This window comes from Phacochoerus africanus, chromosome 3 (genome assembly GCF_016906955.1).
Source record: "Phacochoerus africanus isolate WHEZ1 chromosome 3, ROS_Pafr_v1, whole genome shotgun sequence".
NCBI classification, from domain to species: domain Eukaryota; kingdom Metazoa; phylum Chordata; class Mammalia; order Artiodactyla; family Suidae; genus Phacochoerus; species Phacochoerus africanus.
The window spans coordinates 61,998,640-62,020,969 of record NC_062546.1 but is presented as its reverse complement, the minus strand read 5'-3'; the positions used below and the strand labels follow the sequence as shown (position 1 = coordinate 62,020,969).

General features: G+C 36.4%; 1 protein-coding gene across 4 annotated transcripts in view; it reads right to left on the bottom strand.

Annotated features, from left to right (window-relative positions):
• The window catches only part of LOC125122936 (rho GTPase-activating protein 7-like), a 192,131-nt gene extending 189,969 nt beyond the window's left edge, over window positions 1-2,162 (bottom strand). For 2 of the 4 annotated variants that reach the window (XM_047771901.1, XM_047771900.1), the window contains exon 1: window positions 1,065-1,365. The gene's annotated coding sequence lies outside the window, so the exon portion shown is untranslated. Of the gene's footprint in view, window positions 1-1,064; window positions 1,372-1,784 lie in introns of those variants that run through there. The other 2 variants (XM_047771899.1, XM_047771898.1) reach the window with 2 other exon arrangements.
• Window positions 2,163-22,330: the final 20,168 nt, after the last annotated feature.

Below are 22,330 nucleotides of genomic sequence, written 5' to 3'. Positions count from 1 at the left end.
TATTTCATTTGGCATATTTTGTGTTAATCTAATAGATTTGGAAATTTGCATGGATATTTATTCTCCTCACATACCATTCCATATTATTGCTATAAAATAATGATTTTCATTCTAGATATTCAGAAATATAAATATAACAGTATGTTATGAATTAACAGTCTATGCTATTTTAGTCATTATAAATTTCTTTCCTAATATATTGTACATGTAAACATTTAAGATAACCTATAGACACTACAGCCCAGTGAAAATATAATTTTATGATTACATGAATTATAAGCACAGATCAGCTTTTCACATGATTGTAGTGATTTCCACTTGCCTTAAAAGAGTAATAATGAATGTCATTGTCATTGAGATTTACTTTATTAAAAATATTCATGCAACATATTGTCTGAGCAGTAATAGTGAATTTAGGAAAGTTAATATAAATTAAATCCAATTCTGATATTTAAATTTTAAAGAATCAGATTAGATACTATGTAGGTGAGAAATAATTTGTAAAATGTCATGCGTTTACTCTTTTAAAAAAATGTTGGCAGTTTGACGTGGTAGAAACTGGGTGGGGAAATATTGAGGAATCCAATCTTCATATTTTAAATGAGACACAAAATTTTCTTTGGAGATTCATTATTAAGAAAAGTCACTCTAATGGAATCGACTCTTTCTGTTGGCAAAAGACTAGGAAAGGAAAAAAATCATTTACACCTCAAACTTATGTGTGAGAATAGGTATTTGTTTCATATAAGACATGTAATAAGAAAACCGGTCTTCTGGCACCATTCATAAATAAATTAAGGATTGAAAAGGGAGGAAAACAAGATCTTAGTTTATGGACAAAAAGAGTAAAATCTCCATGGAATCTATTTTAGAAATGACATTTTGCTAAAACAATTCGACTCCCAGTTTTCTACTTGCTAAACTTCTTCTACTTCTGATTTCATGGCTCAGCTCTAAACCTAGGAAATCACCACTCCGTGCAAGATGCTAACATTTCTCTCAATCTTTCTGCCTCTTCCAAGATTGCCTCAGAGCATAAAGATAGATAGTCCACAGCGTCTTACCTAGACAAGGAGTTGCTGAAACGCCAAGGCATGACCTGGTTCAACACTCAGGCTAGGAAAGGAGTCCGTCCCCGTTAGTTTCTCCAAAATATAAGTTCCCATTTCGTGGTTGAGATCATGGCTCTATTCTAAGCAGTTCTACGCAGTGTGTGATTCTAACAAAAACACCCTCGGCAGCTGGAGGGAGCCTTAGCTGGAGCAGGAGTCTGTCAAGGCGTTCCTAGTGACTTCTGTCTAGTAAATTCAGACTGATGTTTTGCAAAAGGGGCCTCCACAACCAGGCCCAGATTGCCTGGGAAGCATTTCCTGCCTCTGAGTGGTGTGCAAGTGAGAAAGACTGGACGGAGAGGAGGGGAGGGGGGAGCAGAGGCCGCCCAGGCGTTTTAGGAGTTCTGATTTTACACAGAACTGAAGTGAGTTTGTCAAAACCCTTGAGGTGATTAGCCAGAGAGTCATAAAGCCGTAGAGCTTTTTCTATCCCACACTGCTTATGGAAAAAAGAAAGAAAGAAAGAAAACATAGTTCCCGCCTTCCTCCACAACTTTTCCACTATATTCAATGTATAAAAGCAATGTAATCAAAATACCTTTGCAGTGCTCCTTTCCAAAGATCATTTAAGAGAGCAAGATGCATTTAGAGTTTTAATGCTGTAATTCTTCTAAACTTGAAAACCTTTTTAAAGTTCTGTCATTTAAAGTGCTGCAGCTGGCTATACCGTACCTGAGAAGATCTGTAAGTAAAATCCCAGGAATCCAGCAAATGGAACGTTTTCTTCAAGAGCTCGCCGATCCCAGGAATCCTTCACGGAACTAAAGCAGTTTGTGTCATGGCATAGGCAGCATTACCTCTAGTCAGAATCCTCCAGTTAGACACATCAGTGCTGGAAAAGCAGAAGACAGACTCCATCTTGATCCTATTACAGTCTTGCTGACATTAACCATTTGCAACTGCTTCCATCCAGCAGGACAGGGTCCCTGAATCACATCTCTAAAGCAGCTCACAATATCTGCATACTTCTTCCGACTCAAATGTTGTGAACTCTCATCTGTTTATCTTTTCTGCTTTCTTGTGCCTCCACTGGATGACTTCCTCCTAGCTGCTCTAGGCTGGGAACTTGGACTACCATTTGGTTTTGATTAAAACCAGACAGCCAACTCTGGAGAATTTAGGGAATAAGCTAATGGAAACTGCAAGTATGGCTTTAATTAGTGCATCAATTAATAATAGATGTTAGCTCGTCTTATAATAAGATGACACAAATATAAACGCAGAGGAAGCTCAATTCCCTTCAAGAAAGAAGTTGCACCAATTCTCCTTCCTTTATGACCCATAATTCTCTTTAGGGAAAGTGGAAGGAGAGAAGAGAGATGTGGCCTTGGGACATCCAGGTTGTGAGAGGCCAGTGGAGCAACATGGTTGTTTATAGCAGAGAGACAGGAAACAGCTTCTCTGTGTTTAATTACCTTGCTTGGTTGAAATTACTCAGTAATGTCTCCCTTCTACTTTACTTACAATGGATCAATGGATTCTTTTGCTGTTTATGACTTAGGCACTGTTTCAATGATTAGTGATCAGATTAAGTCTGATTATTGGGTCTAAGTGGGGCTTGCAGATATCCAGAGATCTCCAATAATAGGAGGTACAAGAACAATTCCAATTTCAATATAAATGAGTAACCTATGAAGAGGTACAAGAAATATTAAACCTGCTAGCCCTAAGATCTATGCTGTACATCTCTGAAACAGTAAGCAGTTTTTACATATTCACACTTATTCTCAGTTGACTCTAGTTTTTATAAAGACGGACAGGCTGACAGACACTTAAATATCACAAAGGTCACCTTTTAAGTACTTCCTGAGAATGTGAAGTAGGTGATAACTCAGAGAAGTATTATAGCTATTATTTCTTCTCCTATTGGATAACTAAAATATCTCAAAGTTAGTGCAAAGCATGAACTATTAGAAGTATTAAACCTTATGTTTCATATCTAATTTATATGTTAAATATGGTTAACGTAAAATGGCGAGAATAACATATTACACATGGTTTTCATATGAGAAGCATTTGAATAAAAACATGGAGGCAGAGCAAGTTTTAGAAGTTTGTTTCATAACATTACTGATTAAAAGATGAGCATTTAGATTCCTTTAAATTAACCTTCAACCATATGGCAAGAAGGAAGTCTATAATTTCATAAATTCTTCAAAGAGTTATTTATGTTCATATGCAAAATACTTCCACTGAAACCATTGTTCATTTAATCTTCCCAACCATCTTTGTGTGTTCTCTTATTTTTATTTTACAGATAAAGTATTAGAAATTTATGGAAGTAATTTTTCACAATCAAATGATGGAGAGTGGCCAAGTCTATATTAGAACCCAAATTTTCTAACTCTTACTCCTAATATGAACTCAATTGTCTCTCACTTCATTGCTGTGTGAAATTAGATGGACTTCTTAAATTTTCTGAGTTTCAAATCCTCCTTATAAAAAAGGGCAATTCCACTTAACTCACAGATTGGAAAGCAGGATTAACTTTATATACAGATATATTTATAAATTTGTATCTCTTTCCCTTAGGAAAACACTGGAGCAGAATGGAATGAAAATTGATGTAACTTCTTTCCTAAAATAACTTGTATATCTCTATCTCTATCTGCCTCTAGCTCTGCTTCAAGTATATATAGGGCACTCAATAAACATTTGCACTCTGCTAATTCTTCTTAGCCAGATACTCCTTATGAATACTGTAATTCCCCCCTTGTAAATTTAGCCTTGTTTCTGTTTAGATTGGCCTGGGGAAACAACAAAACCCTATTCACATGGATTTATAAATGCTTTTTTAGATATCTAGACACCCTTATTAGTAATTTTCTCCTTAACATTTCTCTTCTCCAAATAAATAAGACTTCTTGATTAATTCTATTATTAGGAGGATTACTTCCCAAATCTTTAATCATTTTTATTTATTTTTTGTCCTTCAGTTGCCTCACTCCAAACAAACCCCAGAACTTATATTCTCATAAAGGCTTTACCAAATATGAGTAAAAAGTTAACTAATGAGATCGTTTGCTAAATATTTAACATGGTGTCAGGACCATAGGAGGGGTCCAAAATATTTGTTCTCTTCTCCTTTCCACTTGTAAATCTCAACACCTAACTCCCCCTCAAATGTTTGCCTATTACTCTATACTAAATCAGCTAATAAAATATGGTATAGAGGCAGTTAAAAAGTTGAAGACAAAGTGTCAGTATACCAGTCTGGCTCCAAAATTAACAATCATGATGACCCCATGCAAGTTACTTAACCTGCATAAACCTCAGATTTAGCCTTTGGATCTAAGGGTTTTTCAAATTTAGAGATAATAGTCCAAGCCATTAAACTTCATGGCTGGTGTTGTATTCACTGTTAACTGAAATTATTTTTTACCATTTTAATCACTGCCCTTTTAATGTTTATATCTTTCTTCCATGATTGTTTTTCTGAAGAATCTAGCTTCTATTGAGCTCAGTTAAATGTATGCATTTGGAACAATTTTACTGGTGGAGCAACTAAGGACTATTTTTTTTAATAAGAAGAAGTACATGCACCCCTATGTTCATTTCAGCGCTATTCACAATAGTCAAGACATGGAAACAAACTAAATGTCCGTGACAGGTGAATGGATTAAGAAGATGTTATACATATACACAGTGGAATACAACTCATCCATAAAAAAGAACAAAATAATGCCATTTGCCCCAACATGGTTGGAACTAGAGAAGTCAGAAAGAGAAAGGTAAATACCATCTGATATCACTTATATCTGGAATCTAAAGTATGGCACAAATGAATCTATCTACATAAAAGAAACAAACTCGTGGACATGGAGAACAGACTTGTGGTTGCCAAAGGGAAGGGGGAGGGAGTGGGATGGACTGGGAGTTTGGGGTTAGTAGATGCTAACTATTGTATTTGGCGTGGGTAAGCAATGAGATCCTGCTGTATAGCACAGGGAACTATATCTAATCACTTGTGAAGGAACATGATGGAGGATAATGTGAAAAAAAAATGTATGTAAATGTATAACTGTGTCACTTTGCTGTACAGCAGAAATGGACAGAACATTGTAAATCAACTATAACAATTTTTTAAAAAAAAAGAAGTAGCAGAATGAGGATTAGAAGCTATTGTGAAGATCAACTTTCTCCCCATATGCTATGATCTAAATTGGCTATAATTGACTAGTGCATCCCTAGCCATCTTTAGGAAATTTGAATCTAGAATTTCACAGAATTGTTTGATGACTCTAAGATACTCCGACAACCTTTTGCTTGTGGGACCTATTCTTTGAAAAGAATGTTTTACTCTTTAAATTGGGTAGTATAGGAGTTCCTGTCGTGGCGCAGTGGTTAACGAATCCAAATAGGAACCATGAGGTTGCGAGTTCGATCCCTGGCCTTGCTCAGTGGGTTCTGGCGTTGCCGTGAGCTGAGAGCTGTCGTGTAGATTGCAGATGCAGCTCGGATCCCGCGTTGCTGTGGCTCTGGTGTAGGCCGGTGACTACAGCTCTGATTCGATCCCTAGCCTGGAAACCTCCATATGCCGCGGGAAGCAGCCCTAGAAAAGGCAGAAAGACAAATAAATAAATAAATTGGGTAGTAGATATCGATAAATCAGCACTCATATTGAACATTTTTGATATTGTGGGTATAAGTAGGCTTTTATTCTTTCTGTATTTTTGGGGCCATGCCCATGGCATGTGTAAATTCCCTGGTCAGGGATTGAACCTGTGCTACAACAGCAAGACAAGCTGCGGCAGTGAAAATACTGGATCCTTAACCTGCTGCACCACGAGAGAACTCCATTCTTTCTGTTTCAGTGAAATAAAAGTGTCCTAATAGTAATGAACCTAAAAGTAATATATAGAGAAACTGAATGCCTTTAAAGTCTTTTAGAAGTGTCCACACAAGTACAGTTAGCATAACAAATGCAGGAGTACTTTGTCAATGAAAACTGATCCTTTAAAAATTTGTTTAGTACTTTGCATGCAATGTACCGGTTACCCATGTGTGTCAAAATGATAAAAACAGAATGTAATTGACAGATTTCTAGTTATTTTTTCAGTAATATTTATATGTACTTCCAACAGGTTCATTTTGATAGACACATACATACTTAGGACAAAAATGTAATTTATACCTTTTATTTAATAATTTGCATGTGCAGGATTAGCTTTTTGATCAACTTTGTCATGCTTTTGACACCTCACTTTCGATAAATATTGAGTATTCATCCAGAAGAATTTATTAAAGGAACAAAATAAAGTTTAACGTTTAACCAAAAGATAAAAATCATAGAAATTCTCCAAAATCGATTATACCTGCTTCTTGGATTATTATGTCCATTGCTCCCCTTCGCTAAAAATGATTACAGCTCAAGAATAATTATGAAAAAAGTATTGGTAAATTTCAAATAGAAATGAAAACAAACTTTGTAAGTATTAAAAAAAATATATTGGCACAGACATTAGAGTGTATATGGTCTTAGAAATGGAGGAATTTCCCTGTATGTTCCAAAGGGCCAGGACACTCTCAGAAGCATGAAGATTCCAAGCAAAGAAAGATGTTTTAGAGTGGTCTAGGTGAGCCCAGCTATTGGAGGCTGAGTTTCATTCTATGTCACACAAATATTTGTTCTATATGAAAACTTAAGCTAACATTGCCATGTGGTACTCTTCAGCATCCTTGTTAATGTTACCATAATTTTCTCTGAAATTCTCATTTCTCTGTATCTTCAGTATATTCAAAAAAATATTTTTTCTTCACTTGTGACTGAGAGCTCATGCTCCCCCTAGTTTCTCCTATTGTCCTCTCAAATGTTCTTCCATACTGTCGTTTGCAGTCCCTGTTTATCTGGGAAAAGACGTGAAACTACCTGTGTCCAGATTCCTTTTCCTCGGTAAAATCTCTGCTCCAATTAAATCTCTACCTTTTGAGAAACTCAAGGACTTGGAGAAAAGACTTGTGGTTACCAAGGGGGATGGGGAGGGAGTAGGATAGACTGTGAGTCTGGGGTTAATAGATGCTAACTATTGCATTTGGCATGGATAAGCAATGACATCTGCTGTATAGCACAGGGAACTATATCTAGTCACTTATGATGGAACATGATGGAGGATAATGTGAGAAAAAGAATGTATATATATGTGTGACTGGGTCACTTTGCTATATAGTAAAAATGGACAGAACACTGTAAACCAAGTATAATGGAAAAAAATAAAATTCAATTAAAAAATCTCTACTCTTTGAGAGTAATTCCACCTGACTTCTTAGCCTATACTTATTCACTTCATCTTTTTTCCTTTAAAATGGAAGAACTGCAAAGCCTCAGTGTTTATACCAAGTGACATACTTAATATCCATCCACACATTCAAATAATATCCACAAATTCAAATAATACATTCAAATAATATGTATTCACTGTATTCATGGTACTACACATTTGGGACACAGCATTTCACACAACCAGACAAAAATGAAAGAACTTTGCCTTCATGGAGCTTAAATGGGGGTGGTGGTGGTAGAAGGTTGGTAATCCACAACACACACAAGAATATGTAAATTATCTAGTATATGGATAATTACTATGGAAAACAGAAAATGGCAGAGCATGACAAAGAATATGAGGAGTGAGGGGCAATCATGTTACCAAATTAAATAAGAGGTATCAGCAGAAGTCTCTCCAAGGGACTTTTCAGTAAAAAAATTTAAAACGGGGAGAGGGATGGTCATATAGATATATGGGGGTCACAGAGTTCCAGGCAGAATAAACCAGGTCCTAAAAAAGAGTGGGCCTTGCAGGTTCCAAAAACAGCAAGAGAACCAGTGAGCTGGGATGGAAGGAGAAAGGGATAGAGAAGGAGAAGATGAACTCAGGGAGATAAGGAAGAGTGCATTAGTGGTGCCTTGTAAGGACTTTGGGTTTGGTTCTGAGTGAAAAGTCTCCCAAAGCAATAGAAATTAGAGCAAAAATAAACCCATGGGACCTCATCAAACTGAAAAGCTTTTGCACAGCAAAGGAAACCCAAAAGAAAACAAAAAGACAACTTACAGAATAGGAGAAAATAGTTTCAAATGATGCAACCGACAAGGGCTTAATCTCTAGAATATATAAACAACTTATACAACCCAACAGCAAAAAAGCCAATCAACCAATGGAAAAATGGGCAAAAGACCTGAATAGACATTTCTCCAAAGAAGATATACAGATGGCCAGCAAACACATGAAAAAATGCTCAACATCGTTGATTATAAGAGAAATGCAAATCAAAACTACCATGAGATACCACCTCACACCAGTCAGAATGGCCATCATTAATAAATCCACAAATAACAAGTGCTGGAGGGGCTATGGAGAAAAGGGAACCCTCCTGCACTGTTGGTGGGAATGTAAACTGGTACAACCACTATGGAGAACAGTTTGGAGGTACCTTAGAAATCTATACATAGAACTTCCATATGACCCCACAATCCCACTCTTGGGCATCTATCCAGACAAAACTCTACTTAAAAGAGACACATGCACCCGCGTGTTCATTGCAGCACTATTCACAATAGCCAGGACATGGAAACAACCCAAATGTCCATTAACAGATTGGATTCGAAAGATGTGGTATATATACACCATGGAATACTACTCAGCCATAAAAAAGAATGACATAATGCCATTTGCAGCAACATGGATGGAACTAGAGACTCTCATACTGAGTGAAATGAGCCAGAAAGACAAAGACAAATACCATATGATATCCCTTATAACTGGAATCTAATATCCAGCACAAATGAACATCTCCTCAGAAAAGAAAATCATGGACTTGGAGAAGAGACTTGTGGCTGCCTGATGGGAGGGGGAGGGAGTGGGAGGGATCGGGAGCTTGGGCTTATCAGACACAACTTAGAATAGATTTACAAGGAGATCCTGCTGAATAGCATTGAGAACTTTGTCTAGATACTCATATTGCAACAGAACAAAGGGTGGGGAAAAAATGTAATTGTAATGTATACATGTAAGGATAACTTGATCCCCTTGCTGTACAGTGGGAAAATTAAAAAAAAAAAAGAAAGAAAGAAAGAAAAGCAGAGCCCTGCAAGGTTTTGAACAGAGGAGTGACAAGTTCTGCTTTACCTTCTAACGAGGTTACTCTGGCTGCTGTGTGAATATGCTAGAAGGAATTAAGGGCCAAAGCAAGAAGACCAGTTAGGAGGTTACTATGGAATCCAGGTGAGATGCATGTGATGAGATGGTGGACTTTTTTTTTTAGTATTTGACATCAGAGTCTTTCCTGAAGAATTTAGATTTGTTATGTAGGAAGAAAAGAGAGTCAGATAGTTTCTTGAGCAACTCAAGGATGGAGTTACTATCAGTTGAAAATGAGAAGCCTAGAGTTGAAGCAAATTTTGCATGGTAGAGAATAGAATTTTAGTTTGGGACATACTACATTTGAGATGTCTGATAAATACTTCTAAAATAAAGGTCAAGGAGTCAGTTGGATATATGAATTCAAATTTGGAAGGGAAATTTGAGACGGAGAAATAAATTTGGGAGTCTTAAATACATAGTTGGAACTTAAAGCCAAAGACCAAAATGAGCTCACTATTAGACTGACTAAATGGAGAAAGTAAGAGGAGAAAGAACTAACAGGACATTGGATTTAATGGTGTAGAACCCACTGTTGATTATGACAGGGATAAGTTCAGAGAATCATATGGACAAAAGCCTGATTAGCATGGTTGAAAAGAGAATTTGAAGAAAAGAACTTAAAACACAAGTAGTGTCAACTCTTGAAATTTTACAGCAAAGGGAAGCAAATACATAGTATGATAACTGTCTGGATCCAGAAGAAGGTTCTATTAGGATGGAAGAATGACAGTATGTTTGCAATTTTTTTTTTTTCAGTTGGCATAGCATCTTCCCAAAGGGAGAGGAAAGATGAAGTAGGGAAGAGAGTGGAGAAATGTCAGAGTGAATTTTTGATGAGGAGGACTATTTGGAATTTAGAGTAGAGAGACTGATTTTAAGTAGGAGTATGACACATTTTGAAACTTTTGTGGATGTCATGATTCAGTTAGTCATTCAGCAAATAGCTAGTCACTATTTTGGTTTTCATTCTATTCAATATGAAATTAATTTTTATTGTTCTAAGTCACATAAAACTTATAATAGGTAATTGCCTAAACTGATGATATCTAAAACAAAACCAAAAATTTTTCAAATACGCCTGTCCTTGTGGGTCTTTGTATATTCCCAACTCCTGTTTTTCTCGGATGCAACCTCTGATGCAACAGCAGGTGCAGGGGGACTTCTTCCCCTGCCTCTGTGCAGTCCAGTTTCCATATTTTAATTGCTTCTGTGTTTCCTCTCATCTTTAGGTAGTACATTTTTGCTGTTGTTTACTAGTTGAGTCCTTTTGCTAATTTCCTTATTTTTATTTTTCAATTATCTCTTCTAGATTTTTGCCTTTTGGTAGACACATTTGAAAAAAATGTGTGGTTTCTAATATTTTTGGTGAAGTTTTTAGAGATGAAGTATCTGATATCAATTCAGAGAACTGAAAAAATTTCACCACTCTTCTTTTTAGCAAGAAATAAATAGCATCCATTATATATAAACTGGAGGTATATTTTTAGAGAGCCCTTAGTTTCAATGAATTCTCACTGAGCAACCTAATATGTTTTTAGAACAGAGGTTATTCTGCTCCTGGAGTTTTTAAGCATTATTAGGGTAGTCATTTATACTTGAAATGAGTATTAGCTGGGTATTAGCCAAAGCTTTGACAATTGAATCCAGCCAATTTTATAGTGCAAACATATCAATACATGTGCCTGTTTGCGTACCCAGTGGAAATCACAATTTTGCTTATGGTTATCAGCCTTGATAGAAATGGTATGTAATCCATTAAAAATAAAGAACAATTAGTACTGAAAGGATGTAATTCTTTCTCGAATTCTTGAAAAATATTGATTTTTTTTTCAGTATCCAATAGGATATATTCACATTTATATAGTATCACTTCTACAGCCTGGTCTTAATTATTTTCTTGGATAAAGTAACACCTGACAGTGTTTTCTTTCATGAATTTCAGTGACCAGGTTCTTATTTTGTATGAGAAAAGAAAAAATTTTGAAAACTTTAAAATTAATGTTTTCATGAAATTGTATATTTTGTTTTAATTTGCTGAAATGTATGTTGGACAGAATGGAGCAATAACTTTGCCAAAATTCAAATGTTATAAAAACAATTTGAAAGAGTTTGTAAACATGTATCATAATAGGTTTCTTCCACCCTAATGTTGGAAGGTTAAATTTCACAGCTAAAGTCATCCTATTGTGGAATAAAATATAGAAGAGTTTTCTCTCCTTATATTCGTTATTCATGGGCCAAAATCAAGTGTCAATTATAGTTGCCAAGTTCCTATGTAGACAAATGAATCACAGAAAAACAGTAGCTATTTTATTTGGGGCCTTGCTGAGCTGCAAGCTTTTTAATGAGTTAAAATAATACTTTGGGCTTTGAGGCCAAAGTGTGTGAACTATCAAAAACACAGACATTTGACTTTAAAATTTAGGATAAAAACAACTCCACATGCAAACTCATCTTGAGCAACAGATACACTGAACTTGGAGACAGAATTCCCTGAGTGATAAGATCCAGGACTGTTTTCTTTGGGCTATGCATCAAGGAAACCAGTCTGATGATACTGAAGCTCATGGGATAAGAGTTTTTTTTTTTTTTTTTTTTTTTAATCACTAGCCCACACACTCAAACATTTGCATGTAAGAAATATTATTTTACCTTAGGTTTGAATAGCTATGCCAAGATGATTATATTTGCTCCTCTTCTAAAGGGAAAATGATGATTATAATGATAATTACTGCTAAAAACCAATTGGATAGAAACCACAGAATATATAGGATATATAAGCAAATAGAATAAGAGAATTAGAAGTAATAGTTTTTCAAATAAATTGATCAAGTAGTTTTGTTAGCATTAATATAACAAGTGGTAATTAGGGAAAAAAAAGATCAATTAAACTCAACAGATGTTTTTGACACCTACAGCAAGGCTTAGTGTTCTTAATGTTTTTAAAGGTAAATGTGACATTTTTTTTGTCTTTTTGTCTTTTTACCTTTTCTAGGGCCACTCCTGTGGCATATGGAGGTTCCCAGGCTAGGGGTTCAGTCGTAAATGTGACAATTTAAAGAAAATTGAAACAATTATTTATAATCTGATAATAAATATTTGGAAACATGTACTCTGTAAGCATTTGGTGCTGTTTTATTTTCCATTTTAAGTGAAAGCCATTTTAATAGTTCTCTTTAAATTTTTGTTTTCCTAAGATCTAATTCTAATGTCTGTAAATGCCTTCCTAGATGACTCCAAAATTACATGTAGCTACTCTCTTCTCTGTTTTGTCTTAACACTTTATTTATACCTCTTTTCAAACATGTCTTTTATTTGGGGATCTTTATAAGGGAGATTTGCTAAAGTAATACCCTAACTTAAAGACTTATCTCTTTCATTTAGGAAGGTCATTCCTCATAACTGAAAGAAAACTTTCTGGGTGGAAGGCAAATAAATAAGAAAAAAGGGAACATCTATCCTGCCAGGAAGATGAAACAACAAAATTCTAGAAATTAATGGGATGTCACTGCCAAAGGCTTAGTTTTTCCTGTATTGTAAATATATGTTACTGTCCTACATAGTAAGATGAATCACATCTGACTCTCCTACTGAGTTCAAGGTCATGACTTATAATTCTAATCCTAGCACTATACAGTTAAGACCTAGGGAAAGAAGAGATGGAAAGTTATCCAGAAATCACCCTTGAGCATGAGTTTCATTAGAGGCTTTTCTTCCTATCCATAGAAACAGGAATTTTGATCAGTGTGGACTGTGGGGAGGAGGGTTGGAGAAGAACTAAGGGAGGTTATCTAGAACAAGAGGCAAGTCTGTGCATACTGGGATTGACAGTTGGTCTGTAATGACACTTTGGGGCTTATGGGAAACTGGAGTGAAACATGATGGCACATGAGGGATTGAATTAAAGGCAAAAAAATAGAGAAAGGCTGTTTTGCAACTTTATTGGGAGCTGACCAGTGTGTTCCTTTTCTTTTCCTATATCATGTTTGAATAATTTTTCTACGTTTTTGTGCTTACCTATCGACCTACTGGCATCACAAGGTTAATACATCTATTTCTTGAGAGAAATAGAATTATGAGATAATACAAAAAGAAACTTAGTTACTGCTGAGTTTTAAAAATTCCTTGAAATGCAGACCACAAAGGAAATACTTAGTTGCTTCTCTAAGGGATGGCGGAAATTGGTAGGACAAGATACTCGGTTTCTGGTTTTTGCTTTCATTCTCTGAAGACATTTCTGTGTTTCTTGGCTCTGCATGTGTATGTGTGTGTATGTGTGTCTGTGTGTGTGTGTTTCCAGAAACATGAAGTGTATTCTTGGGCCAGACCACATGCCTATGAGTCAAAATTTCAGCCTGCATTTGTCTTAAACCGTGAAGCTCTGGGTGTAACCTAACAGAACCTGGCAGGTTGTCTGAATAGTTCTTTCACCACTTGACCCAAAATATAGTAAATCAGATGACATATTGTTCCAATTTTACATTAGTACTCATATTTTAATAAAGAAAGGAAGAATGTGTTCTATCAAGATTTTAAATACAAAACAAAATCCAGTTTCAGATCCAAAGTATTACAGAATTTAATATTGGACACCAAATGCAGTTTGCTTTTTTTATTTTTAAACTTTATATGTTTTTTTAGCATTTGCTATGAACTTAATTGTGTCCCCTCTCCCATTCCAAATTAATATTTTGAAGCCCTAATCCTGCATGCAGTATGATGGTATTTGGAGTTGGAGGCCTTTAGGAGATAATTAGATTTAAATGAAATCATGAAGGTGGGACCACCAATGGGCATAATGATGGAATTAAAAACCTTGTAAGAGTTCTCTCTCTGCCATGTGAGGACACAGGGCATACAGGTCATTTGCACACCTGATGATGCACAGGACTCTCAGCAAGAACTAAATTGTCTAGCACCTTTATCTTAGATTTCCCAACTTCTAGAACTATGAGAAATACATGTCTGCTGAAATTTTATAATTCCTTCTAAGTCAATATTGGTGCTAGGTACATTGAGCACATGCACCATTCTGAGCTCTGCTGTCTTTAAGATAAATTACGATATTTTGTGCCCTCATTTTTAAAAAGAGTTAAATATTACAAAGGGAAAATAACACTACATATTTCTTTTTCTTTTGTCTTTTTAAGGCTGTACCCATGGCGTATGGAGTTTCCCAGGCTAGGTGTCCAATTGGAGCTGTAGTTGCTGGCCTACACCACAGCCACAACAACGCAAGATCCGAACCACATCTGTCTCCTACACCACAGCTTTCAGCAATGCTGGATCCTTAACCCAATGAGAGAGGCTAGGGATTGAGCCCATGTCCTCATGGTTGCTAGTGGTGTTTGTTAACCACTGAACCATGATGGGAACTCCTACACTACATATTTCTAATACATTATATTTCTGCTACCTGTCACTCAGCCAATTATTGACAAAGCTCCCTCCTCCCAGCCCAAGGAAAGTTTTTTTTTAGTTTCAGAGCAGAAGTCTGACTCTAGCCTGTGATATTTTTTTTGAAATATTTTGTCTAGCTCTGAATTTATGAAGACCTGCTTAGAGCTAAAAGAGGTAGAAGATAAATACATTAAAAAGAGTTGAGGACTTCATTCAAAAGCCAGAAGAGGCATTCTTTTCCTGCTTTCTTCTACTTCTTCCCATAAGGCAATAGGCACTGAACTATCTCTGAACCACCTCTGAACCACCTACCACGGAGTGGAATGGGAATACGAAAATGAATGAGAGAAGGTTTTTCTGAATATGATTCTCCTAAACTATCTAAGGGATAATTTAGGGATGACTTATTTCTTAGCGTCCCTCTCCATCTGTTTCTTTCTTTCTATACTTACATACACTGCAAGTTCTCCTAAAATAAGGAAGCCATCATTCAATTTTGTCTGCACTTGGAACTATAATTCCTTACTCTGCTTTTTGTTACTAAAGCTTTGGGAATCATAATAGATAGTCATTGAGTGTTCACTAATTGTCAGACTGTATTCTCAGGGCTATACCAGATTGCTCTTTAAACCTGACAACAATTCTAGAAGCTAGGATCTATTAATATGCTCCTTGCATAGATAAGGTAACTGAGGCTGAGGTGCTTAACTAACTTGTCAAAGTTCTCACATTGGAACGTGTTGAACTTCAAAGCACGCACTCTTTAACTCCTGCCTAACCGTGTATGTGTTAACACTGCTCATTACACTTTCTCACCCTGTTAACCTTTATCCTTCCATTTCTAAACTACTGTACTTGTCCATTTAGAAAGTTCCTCTCAATATTGGCCTGAAATCTTCTAGTTGTATACATTGCAAAGCATAATAGATGAATAGAAAGATTAAATACTTTAAATGCCAACTATTTTAAAACTATGTTCAGATTTGTTATGACAGCATAATTCCATGTAAAAATGTGTAAATATCCTGTTGAATAAGTGTCAGTAAATGTTGATAAGCTTGGAGTAAGCATTAGTTGAAATGCTGTGTGCCATTAATAATACTTACATTAGAACACTGATTAATTAAACTGGATGCAATAAAACCATTATGAAGCAAAAAACAAGAACTCGCAGAAATCCATCCATGGAGATAAACACTAAAAAATAACAAAACACTGATTGTCTTTGAGCAATAACATCTTAATGAGATATTTCCATGTTCCCAAATTTTTAGTAGTTTCCAAGGTTTCCGTAGTGAGCCCAAAATATTTCAGTAGTGGAAGGATAAAGCACATTTGAAATGTAGTAGAAATAGTATATGTAGAAGAGCTGAGAAATCATGAAGTCTTAGTCAACAAATATCTGTGTGGTTTCAGGTAAATAACTTCTCTGGATCTCAGTTTCCACACTGTAAAAGTAGCACAAAGGACTAAATATTAATTATAACTCTCCTATATCATCTTGTAACTTTCACTTACATTAGTGTTTTGAATTTGCATATAATCATGAAAAGTAGAAAATATTAGCCAGCTTTTTCTGGATGAGGAAATTGAGTTTCTGAACACTCAAGAAATAAACAATAGATAGTGAGGATCAAGAGTCAGTACCATGTATTTGCAAATTCAAAATCTCCTCCATCACAATTATTTTATTTTATATACTATGTTCATATATTTCTTATTACCTATAACCTCCTTTCTTCACATCATTAATTTGACTATCACCTCCAAATTCCCTGCAAGTTTTGGGGTCTTTTTCAATTGATTATTTTCCATTTATACTAGCAATTCCAGAATATCTTACCTATTTCTCCAAAAACCATTCCTTGATCAGCCTAGCTGACTACCTCCTCACCATTTTTGACTCACACACAATGAGGATGTTAACCCTTTACATGGTTGTGCCTGCTCTAACTTCATTAATAATAAGGATCATATCTTCTGCTGATACTGTATTCTACCTTTAAACACACACACTCTTCATGAATTGTAAATCACTATGTGGGTCAGTATGGTGTAACTGGAGTTTTGCAGATTGTATAAACTTGGGGGGGGGGGTTACAACTGCAACAAACTATTGTGGAAGTCCCAAGAAAGTAGCCTGTGTGTTCTGCAAACTCCCCGTGCCTACGTGGCAGGCACCATCTCCCTCATTTTCTGCTCCAAATGATGGAGAAAGTGGCTCTTTGCCCTACAAGTCCTAAGTGGAAGTTAAGGTACTGACCTCTAGGAAAAACGCCATCAGTCCTGCTGACAAGGAATGGAATATGCTCGTGGAGATGTTTATCTGTCACTGTCATAGCCAGAGCCAGTCATTGGCAACCCTTAAGCCACTGCTTTTTCTCTCTTGGTGCAAAACCTGTAGGACCAATGCTATATTATTTTTTATGTCTTAGAATTATACAGAGTTTAGTTTTTATTAAAATTATTTTGCTATTGCATCTCTTCCTGAATTGGGGAGGATTATAAATGGAAGAAAAATCTAAGTGACCTTACACCGAACAAATACCACGTTTCTCCCTGCAAAACTGGACCACATTCCCATTGCTAATCTAGTCCCTCTGACTCTCACTAACTTTTTGATAAGTTATAGGAGATGCCTTATCTCTTTATAATCATTCATTCAATTAATCAACACATAATTATTGAAAGTTCATTATGTGCCAGGCACTAACCGTCATTTTGGTCACAGATCAAGAATAAGACAAAGTCCCTTCCCCCCTTTGAAGCTTATATTCTAAAGAGGAACACAGACACTGAACAAGTGAGTATATATTAATTGTAATAATAGCTGCTACTAAAAAAAATCAGAACAAAGGACTAAATATAATGGGTCTGTTTGTACGTGTGTGTGTGTGTGTGTGTGTGTGTGTGTGTGTGTGTTTGTGTGTGTCTGTGTGCCTGCATGTGACTAGTTTAGACTGGGCATTAGGAAGGAAGCTCTCTATGAGAAGTGGCAATTGAATGGAAGTATGGGGAAAGGAGTTTCATTTAAGGAAGAAGCAAACATAAATGTCATAGCAGGAGTAAATGGATTTCCCTGCAGCTCAGGGTGGACACATATTAGGCAAAAACTGTGTCTTCTGCTGCACATTGTTTCCTGGTTTATAAAGAAATGGAATAAGCTATCTCAAGAAAATGTTTATAAGGGCACATTTCAACATTTAAAAATACATGATATGTCTAAACAATCATTTGTATAAAGTGAGCCCCAGGGACATAGCTGTTGGAAAGACCCATTTGTCCCTTGAAACTATCAAAATGGTTATAGCAAGATTTAAATGAGGTGGTGGGTATGATTGCTCATAAACAAACAACCCACCCCCACCAAAACAAAAACTTATACATGGTGATTTAAATATTGGGAACTATTGGGAGTTCTTGTTGCAGCTCATTGGGTTATGAAGCCAACTAGGATATGGATTCTATCCCTGGCCTCACTCAGTGGGTTAAGGATACAGTGGTGCCGTGAGCTGTGGCACAGTTTGCAGATGCGGCTCATTTCCTGAGTTGCTGTGGCTGTAGCCAGCAGCTGTAGCTCCAATTAGACCCCTAGCCTGGGAACTTCCATATGCTGCAGGTGCAGCCCTAAAAAACAAACCAAAAAAAAAATGAGGACTATTATATAAAAGTGTGCTATATTTTGAAGAATATGATTAACATTTCTAAAATCAGCTCATATATTTAACTTATTTATCTAGTTAATAGATTTTGACAACCCAACATTTTATATATTCCTTCTCAGCCCAACAGAACCAGCCGTATATTTACAGGCAGGGTGAGGTGTAGACCCACATCACTATTAGCAAGGACTTTCTGGCCCTTAACTCATCCAGGATACTCTACCAATATCAAATGTTGTATAGAGGTAACAAATGTGATCCTGGCTCCGGTAGCTTATAAATTAATCTGGGAAAGGAGATTTCTTTTACCACCAATGACAGTAAGAGAAAAGGATGGTAAACAGCCCCTCCCTCCTTAGACACCAATAATGTCCAACCAAGCAAGTTGCACTCGAGGATTAGTGAAGAATAAGAGGTGCACTTTATTTATAACTTGTAGGAGAAGCGGATCTGATTCCACAGAGAGGCAAATGAAGTTAAGGGTTTCCATCCAGAGAGGACAAGGTGAACTTGGAGGGAGAGAAGATTCTAAGGGTTAAAATCACTGAGAATTACAGAATTCAAAGTTTTGGTTTAATATAGCTCAGAGTGATAGGTAAGAGGTGTGTGTATTTTTAGGAGTGGACCAGTGAAGGAGAAATGAAAGTCTTAAGGAACGAACTTCTTCATATTCAACACTCAACCGGCACTTTACACTAACTACTGAGAGCAGCAAAGCAAATACATCCATGCTCTGTTTTACAAAAAATCGCAGTGAGGCTCCGAGAAATGAAGTGCCTTGCTCCCTGGCAGGTGCTTTGTGAGTCACAGGGCAGGCCTAACCCAGGTTACATTTATCTATGGTCACAGTTTCCTCACACGTCCCAGGTTGCCTCTTGATTTCAAAATAACAAACAGGCCAGCCTTAAACAACAACCTCTAGCTGCAAGCCAATGATGACTTTTGAAGAAGGGATATTGCATATCCATATTAGATAATGAAGTAAGTCATGATTTAGAGAATTTTCAATCTTCTTCACTTTGCTCGTTTGTTAAATATGAAGCATTAGGCCATCTGCACTTCAAAAATCATCTCAGTGCACCCAAGAATCTGTTCCAAAGTTATCAAATTTTTGGAAAACACAGAATTATTACATATTAAAAGATGTAAGAGAATTTTATGTTCGAATTCCAAAGTTATTAACATCTCTTGTAAAGCAGTCATTATACATATAGGATCTATAAAAAATAGGAGTGGTGCAGTTGATAAGGTGGTATATCGCTGAATCTTGACTTTCTGTTTTAAGCACATTAAATATTTAGTCAAAAATCATAACAGTAACTAAACAGATACTAGTCTATTATAAATTAGCACAAATTCAAGCTAAAAAAGATCTCACTTGATATTAGATCAAGAAAACAAAATCAGACGGTAAAATCTCTCTCTTTCCAATAACCCACCAAGAATCACTGTCTGTAGTTGCATTCTAGTTCTGTTATTTATATCCTCCACAATAAACTGTGACCACATGGTTCATTTAATGTTTGGTAGGCTTAATCATTCTAACACACACTGTTGTCAGATAGTGTGAATGGCAACACTGAATTTCATTGTTTGTCCTTTTGTCACCTGGGGCATAATTAAACACTGAAAATGTTTGCAAAGCTGAAGATCCCATTCTGTTACTTTATCAAAAATAGTACAAGTTGTTTATGCTGTGAAATGGTATCAAGTCTTGAGTCAAGATGTTAGTGGAAAAAAAAAAACAACAAACCACAGTCCCACAAGCTATGGGACTGAATCCCATCTAGGCAAAAGATTAGTGCAGAGGGAGGGCGACTATGGATGATGATAACAATAATAGCAACAGCAGCAAGAATTCATGATGTCTAACAGCAGTAACAGCTGACTCTTGAAAGCTTAGTATGTCCCAGCCTATGAACTAGGCATATGACACCTAGTTCACCACATTTAAAGGCTCTATGAAGTATAATAAAAATACTTGATATTATTTTTGAAATAATTTAAATAATTATTAAATAATTGAGTGCTCAGTATGTGTTTAAAACTTTATAGGATATTATTTTTGAAATAATTATTAAATAGTTGAGTGCTCACTATGTGTTTAAAACTTTATAGGATTATCTCACTTAATTCTCACAAATTTCTCCAAAGTTCTTTGGGGAAATAGGCTTCTTTAAAAAAATCAAGGTATAGCTGACATATAACCTTATATTAGTTTCAGTTGTACAACATAATGATTTCATATTTGTATACATTGTGAAATGATTGCCACAATAAGCCTAATTGCAGAAATTTTTTGTGTGTGATGAGAACTTTCATGATTTACTCACTTAACAACCTTCAAATATGCAATACAGTACAGTTAGCTATTGTCTCAAGTGCTGGCAAGTGGAAGCACAGATAATTATTAGGGTCCCTTGAGCAATACCACCTTCTCCCTCCAGGTGAGGAAGGGGAATTGCTGAGATTAAATGTGGATCAACAACTAAGAGAAAACCAATATTTGTAAACATTCTTTTTTTTTTTTTTTGCTTTATAGGGCCACACTCATGGCACATGGAAGTTTCCAGGCTAGGGGTCGAATTAGAGCTGTAGCTGCCGGCTTATGCCAGAGCCACAGCAATGTGGGATCCAAGCCGCGCCGCACCTGCAACCTACACCACAGCTCACAGCAACGCTGGATCCTTAACCCACTGAGCAAGGCCAGGGATCAAACCCGCAACCCCGTGGTTCTAGTCGGATTCATTAACCACTGAGGCACAACAGGAACTCCTGTAAACATTCTTGTAAATGGGAACACATTCATTTTATACAGGACATTCTAGAAGGAGTTGTGCTGCAGACATTTGAGTATGAAACGATAGCAGCACATCAAGAATTAGGGTTACCATATCTGGTGAGACCCTACTTTTGCAAATAATGTCATAAGCAGTTGTGTGCCCTCATCAGGGCTATTGAAGTCAGCCGGATATGATACTAAGTTGCATCTCCTCTCATGCTGTGTGGCCATTTTTCTTCAGAGATGTTTTGAGTGGGTCCTTGGCCATTTAAATGAGGTGCTTACTCCAACTGCTTCTGTGTGTGGTGTATTGATGCGTGTGACAACATGTTGTCTTCTCTCCAGTCAGTACCTCTCCTGACACAGCGTAGCCCCATTTTACAGATGGAGTATCAGAGACTTAGTGTCACTCTGTATCTTGTCCAAAGTCATTCAGGTAATAAGTGGTAGAGGCAGGTTTCAAACTCAGAGTAGCTAACTCTTCATTTATTTCACCTCACTTGTATGAATGAAGTACTAGTTGAAGAAATGGTCCCTTCCCCTGTTAAGTGGATAACAATATTATTGACATCTTTTCCTTTTGTCCACAAAACATAGTTTCATCACATAAATTTTTTTTCCTATTTTTGCATTTTCCTCTCACTCTTAAAATACATGGCCAATTAAACACTTGTCATTTTTTTTCTATTTAGTCATTTATATCCTTTTCTTTTTCTTTTCTTTTCTTTTTTTTTTGTCTTTTGTCCTTTTTAGGGCTGTACCTGTGGCATACGGAGGTTCTCAGGCTAGGGGTCTAATCAGAGCTGTAGCCGCTGGCCTACACCAGAGACGCAGCAACATGGGATCTGAGCCACGTCTGTGACCTACACCATGGCTCATGGCAACGCTGGATCCTCAACCCAATGAGCAAGGCCAGGGATCGAACCTGCAACCTCATGGTTCCTAGTCAGATTTGTTAACCACTGAGCTATGATGGGAACTCCTACATCCTTTTATTTTTCAGAGAAAAGTCTTAATTCTTAAATCTTTGTAAAATAATATTCTTTTGAATAATTGCACATCCTACTATCACATTTGGTCATGATCATTATTTATGTGGAGTATTAGTGACATTTAATTCTGCTTTTGCTCACTAGATCTACTAAATGCATTTTGGTGAAAATTCAGATGAGATCAAGAAGCTAAGAGCTACTTTAAGACATGCACGTTTAATGACCTCCCTCCAATTTACTCCTTGAG